Source organism: Falco peregrinus, chromosome 14, assembly GCF_023634155.1.
Source record: "Falco peregrinus isolate bFalPer1 chromosome 14, bFalPer1.pri, whole genome shotgun sequence".
Classification (NCBI taxonomy): Eukaryota; Metazoa; Chordata; class Aves; order Falconiformes; family Falconidae; genus Falco; species Falco peregrinus.
The window spans coordinates 16637843-16651036 of NC_073734.1; the positions used below are offsets into that span (position 1 = coordinate 16637843).

General features: G+C 39.7%; 1 long non-coding RNA gene across 1 annotated transcript in view; it reads right to left on the reverse strand.

The window, feature by feature from the left end:
- Nucleotides 1-13194, reverse strand: part of LOC129785663 (uncharacterized) — a 316952-nt gene that overhangs the window by 135318 nt on the left and 168440 nt on the right. The window contains exon 5 of the long non-coding RNA XR_008749831.1: nt 6474-6634. This is a non-coding gene — a long non-coding RNA (uncharacterized LOC129785663). The remainder of the gene's footprint in view (nt 1-6473; nt 6635-13194) is intronic.

Genomic DNA, 13194 nt, shown 5'->3' on the forward strand with positions numbered 1-13194 from the left:
TTGAAAATATTATTGTAGGAAAAAATTTAGCCTTTTAACAGACTCCAGTTAAGTAACTCTATATTATAAAAATGTACTGGAAAATTATAGTAGCCAGTAATAGGAAAAAAATTGATAGCATCTTTATGTACCTTGATGGTATGTCTGAAAACTTGTCTGTTCTACCAGTATCAGCTGGTCAAGAAAAAATAAATGTTATCTCTTTTCCCAACCTTATCCTGTCACATAATTTCTATGAATAAATTTGAATTATATTTTAATTTTAAATTAACCCTATGGTCATATACGACCCAAGGTTCACAGACTTGTGAAGTGTAGTTCTCCTGACACTGGAAGATTGCTTGGGGTGACTCTTACATGTTATTATGGATGATTAATGAAAAGATGCAAGGAATTACACTGAAAGAACTACCAGAATAGAGAAGCTGCTAGTGGTATCCCCCAGAGACTGATCATGGGATCTGACACAAGATTAGAAGACACTACCAATATCAAGAATTGTGAGATGAAATTTAACGCCATCTACAGGACAACCAGGGGATCCGGCCCAGTCAGCACGGGGCTATGAAAGGCAGGTCCTGCTTGACAGACCTGGCCTCCCTCTGTGACAAGGTGACCCACCTAGGGGATGAGGGAAAGGCTGTGCATGTTGCCTACCTGGACCTTGGTAAAGCCCTTGACACAGTTCCCCACAGCATCTCCTGGAGAAACCAGCTGCTCATGGCTTGGAGCATGTGTGGGTACAAACTGGCTGGATGGCCGAGCCCAACAAGCGGTGGTTAATGGAGTCACATCCCGCTGGTGACCAGTCACACGTGGTGTTCCCAGGGCTCAGTACTGGGGCCAGTTGCGTTTAATGCCTTTATCAACGATCTGAACAAAGGGATCGAGTGCACCCTCAGTAAGTTTGCCGACAACACCAAGCTGGGCAGGAGTGTTGATCTGCTTGAGGGTCGGCAGGGTCTGCAGAGGGGTCTGGGCAGGCTGGACCGATGGGCCGAGGCCAATTGTATGAAGTTCAAGAAGGAGAAGTGCCAGGTCCTGCACTTGGGTCACAACAACCCGATGCAAAGCTACAGGCTTGGGGAAGAGCGGCTGGAAAGCTGCCTGGCGAAAAAGGACCTGGAGGTCTTGGTCAACAGCCAGGTGAATGTGGGCCAGCAGCATGCCCAGGTGGCCAAGAAGGCCAAGAAAATCCTAGCCCTTATCAGAAATAGCATGGCCAGCAGTACCAGGGCAGTGATTGTCCCCCTGTACTCGGCACTGGTGAGGCCACACCTTGAATACTGCATTCCGTTTTGGGTGCCTCATTTCAAGAGGGATGTAGAGGTACTGGAGTGTGTCCCTCTGGACACAATAAGGGCAATAAGGCTGGGGAAGGCTCTGGAGCACAAGTGTTATGAGGAGCAGCTGAAGGAAGTGGATTTGTTTAGTCTGGAGAAGAGGAGACTCAGGGGGGATCCTATTGTTCTTGACAGCTATGTAAAAGGAGGTTGTAAGCAGGCGGGGGTCAGTCTCTTCTCCCAGACAAGCAACAGGAAAAGAGGAAACAGCCTGTGGTTGCACCAGGGGAGGTTTAGGTTGGGTATTAGGAAAAGCGTTTACTGAAAGGGTGGTGAAGCATTGGCACAGGCTGCCCAGGAAAGCGGTGGAGTCACCATCCCTGGAGGTAGTTAAAAGATGTGTAGATGTGTCACTCAGGGATATGGTTTACTGGTGAACTTGGCAGTGCTGGGTTAACGGTTGAACTTGATGATCTTAAAGGTCTTTTTCAACCTAAATGATTCTATGATTCTGTGACTATAAGGTGCAGGTTTTTTAAAAATAGCAAAAAAGCTTCTTTTGCTATTAATGTACATTCATAAATTGGAAATTATGAAGACAGAAAGAAATCTAGATTATTGCTCAAAGGATGTTTATGTATTACCACCTTGATGCAGCTGTGAAGAAGGTGAATGCAATTCTAAATTGGATGAAAAGAAGCATTTTTATTAGGCACAAGGAAATATTCATGTTAGGAAATAAGAACACAGGAAAGACCTAATTTGGCACATTGCTATCTGGTATAGTTCTGATTATTCTTGATCCATATCCATTAACATAAATGAAAAAAAAATATGAAGAGGGGTTACTTTTTAAAGTATGTCTTCTGAAGAGAGTCTGGGAGAACCTGGATTAGTTTAAACTACCTAAAGAGAAACTCAGGGCTGAACGTGAGCACTGTGATGATCTCCTACAGTGAATGCTGAATGACGAATGACAGAAGTACAGTAGAGGGAAAAGATTGGGACATAGGATGGGGGCACTGGTGTTCTTTGGAGTGTTGCAATACAGAGACCTGACTGGTGTGTCCCCTGGAGAGACGCAGGCCACTGACAGTGCTAATGAACTCTCTTGTTTCTCTTTTGGTTCTGTTTTTGTGGAGGTTTTTTACACCACCTTAACATTTATTGATTTAGTGTTTAAGTTAGTTATAGAGCATAGAGAAGTACTTTCTGTAGATTCCTGCATGACAGGTAATTATGATGTGGTTGCCACTGATCAATAAGGAAATAACTCAATGTTCCAGATGTTTTCAGCATTTCCTTCTAGTCTTCTGCTCAAAAGTTTAATAGTAATATATTTTCCATCTTTCTGGTGTGTGTTTTAAACAGCAGACATCCACAGAGTCACAGAATAGTTGAGACTGGAAAGTCAATTCAATCAGTTTTCAATCCATCTGGCTGTCCCAAGTCTCAGTAGATATCCCCATTCTGATATTTTAAGAAATATAGTTACCATTTGATAAGAAAAAAAATACAATTTTATCTTACATGCAATAATAGATCATTCTTGCTCAGATATGTATTTGCAAGTGTGCATTCAAGGACAATAATTGGACCTCTAGGTGTCCAAATCTTCATCAGTTTGTATGCAGTTACTTGAACTGCATCCACATGATTCCACAAAAATGAGAAATCTGTATATACATGAAATGTGGAACTATATTACTAATCACTACTTTGATTCCTCCTCCTCCAGTCCTTTGCTAAATATCCATGGCTAATTTATGCATCACAGACATAGTGCCAATTCATTCACTGTCTGAGACAGCAGAAATATTTCTCAGATATGCCATTACCTTAGCCCATCCTCATGTAGGCAAACCCATCCAGGCCAGTATGGAGCTACACTTCCATTTTGACCTTAGTGAGTATTTGACCCAAATAACTTCCTAGTGTAAATCTTATTTAAATATTTATATTCTTTACTTTTAGTTCATTCAGATAACTTCAAGAAAACAAGAAAATGCATAGGCTACTAAGGATTAGTGGTGGCGTAATTAATGAGAAACTATCAAATAGGTGTGGTAATTACAACATTCTCTGCGACAAGGTGTTCAATGGGAGAATTCAAAGTACATCCAGGGTATTTAATCCCTTGGAACTCATTTTATATCTGCTTTATTAGGAATGAAATGTGAAGACTTAAACATTGGTCTTGCTTTCGTTGGTCAGAAAATAGAGCTTATAATTATCTTCATAGAGCAGGAAAGTATTTAAGTACTTTGCATTGTATGTATAGCAACACGTTATGGTTCACAATGCAAATTCTGCAGGAGCCTAAAATACAGGCAGATCAAAAAGAAAACTGTAAAGTAATACAACAGAGATGTGGTAAAGCATTATATATAGAAAGCTGTGCACTTAAAAATAAACATCACTTTCCTGTCTAGGGAAAAAAAATAAATGAAGAACTAACTGCCTCTTCAGTTTCAGGGAAACCAGCAGTCCTTGCCAGAAGAATAAATCAGACAGTAGGAGACAAAAACTATTACAGAGTCACTGTGTGAAAAAGTGGCCTCATTGAAATTGGCTTTAGCATTGTGGATGAATGCCCGATGGCTCGAAACAGATCTAGTTTAGTAAACCTTATCTTCTTCGGTGGTAGATACTATGAAACATACTAGTTACAAGGTCAGCACTGCAAGGTCAAAAGCGTGTGTGGTCATGTCCTATGTACTGCATTTTTAAATGTAAACTAAATAAGGGAAAAATAAGGTAACGTGTCATCTACTGAGCAGCTGGAATCGGTTATATAAGAGAATGTAGAGAAAAAAGCAAGGGAAAGTAAAATGATTGATTCAGCTAATAACTGAAATCAAGAGAGCATAGATTCGTGCCACAAATGCTTCACATAGGTTTTTTTAACTCCTGAAGCTGTGTTTTAGCCTGGTCTGCCTCTTAGAGCCTTTTCAAACAGCAGGTCATCACAAATGATTGTGTTCAGTACAGTAAAATCACCCATATTGCTTCAGTTCCTTTCCACTGTTATTTGCTGGACTGGCACTGTAAATCAGGCATGACCAAATCAGCTAAAGACTAATGGACCAGTTGCCAAGATACAGCTGTGTGCCTTTAGATGCTGAAGTCTGCAGAGGAAATTCTCGTTCTGTTTGCTGGTAACATCAGCGTCCTTATGCTAAAAGCAGTACAATCACCCATGTAAATGAATGTCTTTCTCAGTTTCTAGCGCTCTCCCTTACCAGTACACCATTTGGAGTATAACCAATTGTATTAAGAGGAAAGGAAAAAAGAAAAGGTAAAGTGAAAGGAAAGTCATGAATGGTATATATATATGCTCTAATAAAGAGCTGGAAAACAAAAAATCCAACATGCTGAGGAAAGGAGGGGAAAGAAAGCAAGTTACTTCAATCACGTAATGCAAAGCTTAATGAAGATGGCAAAACATGGTATAACAGAAAGCTCTGTCCTTTTTGACAGAAATCTGCACCCACTTTGGCATCACAGAATTGTCTTTGATAGCTACAGTGTCCTCACACTAAAACCTCCCACCATTTGGAGAAGCTTGGTGCATCTAACAGATGCATATCTGTTAAAAGTATTCATTAGAGGAGTTTCATCTGGCAGAATAAGGCTTTGACAATGCCATAGGAAGCATGGTTGGAACAATAATTTCCTTTTCCCAGCTTTCCTCTAACTTGTTAGGTGTGTGCTGAAGACTACAAAGAAGTGCCAATTGAAGTTTCTGGGCCTGGCGGCTGGACAATAAATACAATTTGTGAAGGAGGCTGAGTATCATTGCCCAGTGCTGGTCTTCAGAGACATACTGCATAAAGAAGAAGTTCTTGTATAAAAACACAATTCCATACCTTAAACAACATGCATATGGACATGGCTTTTCCCAAGTTCTTGCTTCTTTTCCAGGCACTGAGCAGCCCATGCTACCTTACATCTGGTAAAAGAACTGCTGCACAACTGCAGTTAAAGTGTGCACCTTCTTGTTCTGCAATGCCCAGTTCTGTACTGCTTGTGCTATGAGTCTACTCAGATCCATACAGTGCGCCAGAATCACTTGGACAACATATTTACCTGCATAGAGGCACAAGGGCCCCTTTTTTCAGAATCTTCAAAATCCTAAAGCATTCTCTGCTGCAAATAATGTACATGATCTCAGACTTCCCAGGTATGAAGCTTGTGCACTGAATTTGCTCAGAGCAGGTTACTCGGCTTTCCCTTGTCTTTCTTGAAGGTTTACAAGGAGAAAGGCATATTTGAAATTTAAGAACAGCATATGTGGAAGCATGAACAGTAGAAAAAAGCTGAACATGCTTCAGTGAATTTTTATGCACCGTGTTACCTACATGACTTTCCTGGAATTCTAAGCTAAGGCCACCCCAAGGACTTGTCACTGCCTGTTATGAAGGAAAAGACAAACTGAGTAACAACACAGGAGAACAGAAAAAAATCTAAAAAGAAACCAGTCTAGCAGGAATTCAGTCAGCCATCCCCCTCTAAAAATTACCATGGTTGAATTCAGTGAGGCCAGACATGTGCGCTAGCCTCAGGCTTGACAATCTGTCAGAAAACAATGCTAGCCTCCCATGCCATTTTGCATTTGGATATGAAATAAACCATGAAATGGTTTTTCAGGCCTGAAAAAGCTATCTGTGTTCTAAAGCTTCTAAAAGGACAGGCAGAGTCCATTAATGGTAACATCTGACTGGGGAAAAAGCAAATGGATAGGTACTGGGCTTCAGGAAAGAATTGCATTCAGAAACACTCAAGCACATTGGAAACTCTTCTGCACTAAGCTCTTGGTGTACAGTCCTCAGCTTTTGTGGTACTTTCCATCTGCGGAATAGCTAACAAGAACTACCTAACCCTTACAGCACCACAGTGAAGTACTGTTATCTCCATGTCCCAATGAAATTGAGTTGCCTCCCTCAGAGGTCTGACTCAGATTCAATCATGAAACTGTAATCCCTGGCTCTCAGTGCCTCCTTCCCGCTGGCAAGAACATACTTCTCTCCTGGCTGAACTTGGCTGTTTAAGAAGTCTTAGATCTTTGGAAAATACTGCTTGGTGATGACATGAACAGCTTACTTTAAAGAGTAAGTAAGAAGAATAAAAGGAGAAAGACATTTTTTATGCAGCAGAATCATAAAAAAATTATTTAGTAAGTAATCCTACCTCCTTGTTGATAGAGTGGCTGAAAGATTCCTCAAAATAAAGCATCCTGTTGCTAAAACCTTGCTTTCTTGTTTGAAGGCTTTGTTTCCCTGGGCTCTTTCCAGAAGACCAAGCCAGCAGGCAGAATTCCAGTACTGCACAGGAACAACAGTGAACACAGCCTGGAAAGCAAATTGCAAAGTGAAATGTGACTTCATATTTAATACTGGGTCATTTTCTCAAACACCACTGACAACATATATGCATACTGTCTACCATCGCCCTCAGACCTGAAGAAAATAAATTCATTAATGTAAATAGAGTTTTGAGTATGGCAAGAGCAGAGCTGTGAAAATGTTTTGCATTCATTCTGAATGACCAAAAAAGTTCTGGAAACACTACACCTATAGACCAGCACCAAAGACAGCAGCTGCTTCTAAGCAGAATGCAGAAAGCTCTGCACAAAATGTGAAATGAAATGTTTGGAGGTAAGTGCAATGCTATTTCCCCAGAATTTCTATAAATTTCTGTATAGACAAGACAGAAATTCTTCATCTGAAATGCATACGCAATCCCTTTAAATGGACACTATTTACCTACAAGAGGTCAAAACACTTACTTAAACCAAAATCTACTTTTTTATGTTCCTTCTGTTGTTACAAAGCAACTACCTCTTTTAGAAATATCTATAAATGAACAGAAAATAATCTACCAAAATTATCTTAATAATTATTTGGTTTCTAGGCAGTATTGCTGTAACTTCTCTCAAGGTGTTAACAAAGATGTTCAAAAAACTCATGTTGTCAATCATAAATGATGGTTTCTTGATTGCTTGGTTCAAATTAACAAGTATTTTTAAAAACTTATAAATATAATTAAATTAAATTTTTGATACTTTATGAATTTACTAGATGCCTTTTTCAGTCTGTATTTTTTGCACTAACTTTTCTGAAGTTGTTTCTTAGTTCCTTAGTTACTAAAAAGTTAAATATTGAAAGGGAAGCCAGAAGAGATTTGGACATCAAATTCAAAAGGACCCATGCTGTATCAGAAGAATATTGTAATTTAAAATCCCATAGCTGCAACTAAGGAAATGCTAGGAATGGCATAACCTACTACTTAGTGTCCTGTTCTTCTCTTTCCTATGGCCTGGCTCCTCTCTGTACCCTCCAATGCTTCTGTAATCCCTGAAGTTCAGTCCAATGCCCTCTCTTTTTTCACCACTATTTCTGTTCTTGCTTTCTTCATGTCCTGCTAATAATTCCTTCCACAAGATACTTGGGTTTCTCATTCAGTGCTGTTATGTCTTTGGTTGTTCATCAAATACTTCAGTTTTCTGTTCTTACTGTCCTCTCCTTCACCAGCAGGTTACTGTCTGTCCCTCTTGTCTTGCCAGTCCTTCACATTCAGCTCAGGCAGTTCTCTCCTGTCTCCTCCAGACCGTCAGCACAGGAGAGACTCTTTCAGGTGCTGCGCCAGGCAATAAATTTGGGTACAGCAACAGAGCTGCTTTTCTACTAACTTCCTCCTGCATGCTGGAGAATGTTTAGATGCTGTTGTAAACCCCCCAGCAGGACTGGTGCTAATCATGTTCAGCTCAGACAAAACTTTGAGAGAATCTAAGTAACAGTTGTTAACACGTTTGTCTGGAATAAGTCATAGAATCATTTAGGTTGGAAAAGACCTTTGAGATCATCAAATCCAACCGTTAACCCAGGACAGTCAGAAGCTTACAACTTGTTTAAATTCTTCAGAGACACCTCAAAGGACATATCCCTCCTTGAAGACTTCACTTTCCTCAGACCCAAAATTGCTTTTCAGGAAAAATGGTTTGCTGCCTTTGGGAGTTCTTTTTTGGTTTTGGTTTGTTTGTTGGGGTTTTTTTGAATATATGGATAAAAGTCAGTTCTCTTTCAGACCAATACTTAAATTTTTGGTAAACTGTATACAAACATTTCTATGTATCATGGAGAATGCCGGGTTAGCTTCACTCTGTCCATTCCTGTTGCTTTCAACGGGATGTATCTTTGCCCGTCCACCACATGCTTCGTTTCCCATGACTTGACAGTTTTGTGGTTTTTCAAAAGGGATCAGGTCAGACAGGCTCTTATAAATGTTGCAATACATTATTAGCCCTGGGAATATGAATATCTTATTCACCCAGAGTTAAACCTCAACAGAAGAGTCTGAAAGCACCAAAATCTCACTTAGAGAAAGACAAAAACTAGAAAAAGGAGTAAGTGTGATCTCCTGCATCCACCAATTCCAGCACATCATTTCTAATCGTTCAAATGCAAGCCATAAAATACCACATTAGAAGTCAGAAGAGTATCAGCAAGCCCTCCTGTATGCCTGACACCATGCAAATACATAGGCAATGCAGACATGCCTATCATTTGTATACAGTCTCTAGAGGCTCCAGGAGTCTGGATCTGCACATCAGAAGCAGATTTATTGGACCGTGACTGTGTGCTCTGCGCAGTAAGAACCAATGAATCTTGTGTTGGATTGATTAAAATTGTAATTGTACAATCTCTGTGATCCAAAGAACGAGGAGTCATTTTTCACAGTGAAACACTTAGCAATTGGATAGACTCAAACTGTCTGCCTCATGGCATTTGTAGCTGTTCTTTACATTGCCACATAAATCAAAGGCATGTATTTTGACCCTCCTACACAAAATGCAGCCAAATAAGAAGTGATACCACAAAAAGAACATTGCTGGTTGAATTTAGAACAGCTTTTCAGACAGAAAAACAATAGTGAATATAAATCCCTTACCTCTTCACAAAATTTTATATAAACTTCATAATAAAAAACACAAAAAATATAAAATTAACAACTAAGTTGCTTAAACTGTACCAATATTCTATTTTTACCACTACATATAAAGGGGAAGAAAGAGGGGAAATGCCAACATAGAAATAGGTAGCAAAATGATCAGGTTCATTTCAAAATTAGAATGGGTGAGCGGGGGAAGAGTTACCCTCACTTCTTTGTTTATATTTCCATAAAAGCTGTTCATAAGACCAAGAATTGAAAACCCTTGCTCTCCATGCTTAATAAGGTTTTCAGGCAATAAAAATCATAGCAGTTTTAAAAAAAAAGTTTAGATTCTGGTTTGCCATCCATTATGGTTATGGAGAAACGTAAACCACATATACAAATAACCTATGAAATACTAAAACAACTGCCAAACCTCTTCAAGAATTCTGCTATAGCTCATGGGCTAAGAATCAGGTGTCAATTTATATTACTAGTGCTCATAAAACTTCTCCACTATAGTAGAAAAACTGCAGGTATTTCTCTTTGAGTGACACATCCACCCCACCTCCCAAAGTAAAAGGGAAAGAGGTAAAAAACCACAGATGCTCAGAAGAAATAACCATATTTCCAGCAGTCAGAAAGTTTTCTTAGGAGACTGCTCAGACAGCTATTGTGACATCTAGTATGTCTACATTTATATGGAACTGAAGACAGAGTTCAGAGACAGTCTAGGACAGAACAACTCATCAAGGGGACTGCTATTGTCCAAGGGTCTTAAATCTGATTGTTCAGACTCATTGGGTTATGCAGTTAATGAGCTACCTTTGTATCACGTTATTGATTCTGTGCTCTAAACTATCTATTCTGTAATTCAAAGGAGCAAAGAACAGACTAGAGACACATTAGTGGCACCTGTGGAACACAGTTTAGCTGCCCACCAGCACACCCTTGCAATATATATGACACAGACTCCAAATGTCAGTTTGTGCCATGAACTATGTTAAAATTATGAAATCATCATATAAGCAAACAAAAATAAGAAGCTTAAGATGGAAAGCATCTATGCATTTCAAGTTCATACACATTGTCAGTAATTGTAACTTCCATTGCAGCCTTCAGCAGCTACATCTGCTGCTCAGGTGACACTGACAAACTCAGCCACTACCCAGTTCATTCACATTCTGAGGAATCACTTGCAGTAGCCATAACAGTTCTTGATTTTGGGTTATTCTTAGCAAAGTCACTCACACAGCTCCCCACAGCTCTTATCTGAAGTGATAAGAGAACAAATAAAAATTGTATCCTGCTTACCACAATTAATATATTTCCAGCAGGTGATGCCACAGTTCTACCCAATCAGTGACAGTACAAACATATTTTCCAATGAAAACCAGAATGACCGTATTGAATCACTTCTTCTACTTCACATTATTTCTTTAGATTTAGAAATTAATGGAAACCAGTCGTATTTTTCACAGCCTGATAAATTAAAAGTGTGTTCACAGAGATCTGACCATTCAGAAGCACAAAACTCAGACCCAACAAAGCAAATTATTTTAGCTAATCTGTAATCTAAGATCACAAAATATACCTTTTATACACCCATAATAATTTCAGGGGCCACATAATCAGTGTAACTACTTGCCTGCAGCTAAGGTAGGGAGTCAGCCAAGATATCCAGTATGTTAGTGAGAAAAACCCATGCACAGCTTCTGCTCAAGAGCCTGTAGGAGTATCTATTACTATGTCAGACCTCAGTCTCTAATACTTCAGCTGTCAAGTTCAACATATTTTAAACTTTGTAGAAATGGTAAAGGAAGAGATCATGGCCCACAGCATCCCAACACATTATTTTTCCTTTGGAAGGCTGCAGAACCACTGCTTTTACTTAGAAAAGTTGTAGCAGGGTGACAAGTCAGGCCTCAGAGCAAAGCCAAGACTTAAAACTTGACCTTGACACAAACAGATTCTGAAGTATAAAAACTCTGTGTTCAAAAGCTTCTCCTGTGGGGTTTACTGTTTTCTGCATCTGAACCCAAGTGGTTTGAAGATACAGTTCAATTTTTCATTTCTCTTGAGAGCCTTTCCATGTAGTGGAAGAACAAAGCTACCGCATTGCTAAATCACTGAATCAATGTCAAGATGTGTTTATTTGAAAATCTCCGATAGACTGTAAAAAACATTTTCTTCAGATAAATGTATCACCATGATTGTGGTTCTATACCTTTTTATCACAAATGATAGCTACTTCAGAAGAAACAGAAACAAAGGCATACTTAGCTTTTTAAAAATTTGTATTAACTATCTCTTTTCTTCATTTGAAGCCTCCTCCTCTGAAGTTACTATCAGTATCAGAACTGTCCTACCTGGGGGGAGGTTGAACAAAGTTCATTCTGGAACACGTTGGTCCAGCTCCTGGCATTTGCTGGCAACTTTCTTTGCTAAAGTGACAGAAAGAAACCCTTGTTCTAGGAGTACATTCCTAGCACAGTCAGGAGGGATGGACTGAGGTGGGGGCCTGCCAAGGGCTGGCTGTCCTATAGGTTACCATAAAACAAGGACACACTGTAATTACAACATAAAGCAACTGGCTGTGAAAGATTATAGCCATCCAAACAGGTGTTTGTTTTTTCTTATAAATATGTAGGAGCTGTTCTGCTTCCATTTACTGTTTCAGCTAACGGCCGTAGGAATTTTGCCAATTTGCTGTGTCAGGTATGTCACTGCTCATTTGACTTTTCTAACCAGGCTTTTCCTAGTAATGTTCACCAGAAATTACTAAAAAATAATTAAACAAACCCCAGATCATTTATCATCTCTTGCAATTAGAAGAGTTTTCTGCGATCAGACTATTATGACAAAATGTTTATTTATATATTAACTGTTTTATAGGTGAACGATCAGTAATTCAACATACACAAATGGACCACTAGAAAAAGCTGTGATGAGTTTGCACCAGCCTTCGGCTCTGACATTCACTGCTGTCCTTTCAGGTGCTCGCTACAGGCAACTTCTGGCTATACCTTTACCTTCTCTTTCTGAGAGCAACTTGAGAACAGGAAGGTCATTGCTGACTTTCTTTCACATCAATAAAAAATAAACCTAGTTAAAAGCAGAGGAAAATATGATAATAACAAATGCCATCTAGCACTCCCCTCTTCTATGCAGCACTGAGAGGCTGCAGTAGGAACAAAGTTCCAGGGAACAGATGCCTTCAGTCTTGCAGAACACTGGTTTTGTTAACAAATCACCACCAGTGGCCCCTTCTACTGAAAAGCTTTGGATGCAACAGCAGAAAGTAAAAGTCTCTAGCATTTAGGAGAGTCAATTGCATACAGAGCATTGTGGAGTTCCAGAGGCTTATACCAGAATGACTCTCAAACAGTTATCTGCACGTGGCCAGCCCTCTCGGTCCTATTCTCTGGAACTGCATGGTGCAGATAAGAAGTGTGACTGCAGCTGGACTTTCCAAGTCTTCTTTTTCTCCTTTTTCTTTTTTTTTTTCTTCCCCTCACTGCAGGGAAAAGTGAGTCCTAAACTACTGGCAAGAATCTGTGAGAGGAAACAAACTACAAAGCAATTTATAGTGAGTATCGATCATTTGGCTGAATGTCCAGGAAGTCAATCTGCGCTCAATCTTCCCCAATGTACGCTTAAATACTATACACTAACTAAAACGGACAGCAGAGCTCTGATGGCCCATCTATACTGAGTGTCATTTAATTGTGCACATACCTGAGTGATCTTTAAATAAGCTGCAGCCACAGTAGCCAAGCCCTTAGCAGCAACCAGCTGTCTGAACAGTTGTTTCTTTGTTGAATTTTGCAGCCCATCCTGAACTCTGTGTTGTTTTTCCATAGTGAGCTTAAGGTGTACGTATAGCTAGGCAAACTTGCACAGATGTACACAGTGTATGTGGCTGCCTACTCTGAAGCAACTTGTATTGAGTGCATGTGCCCAGGCGCTGGCCACAGCG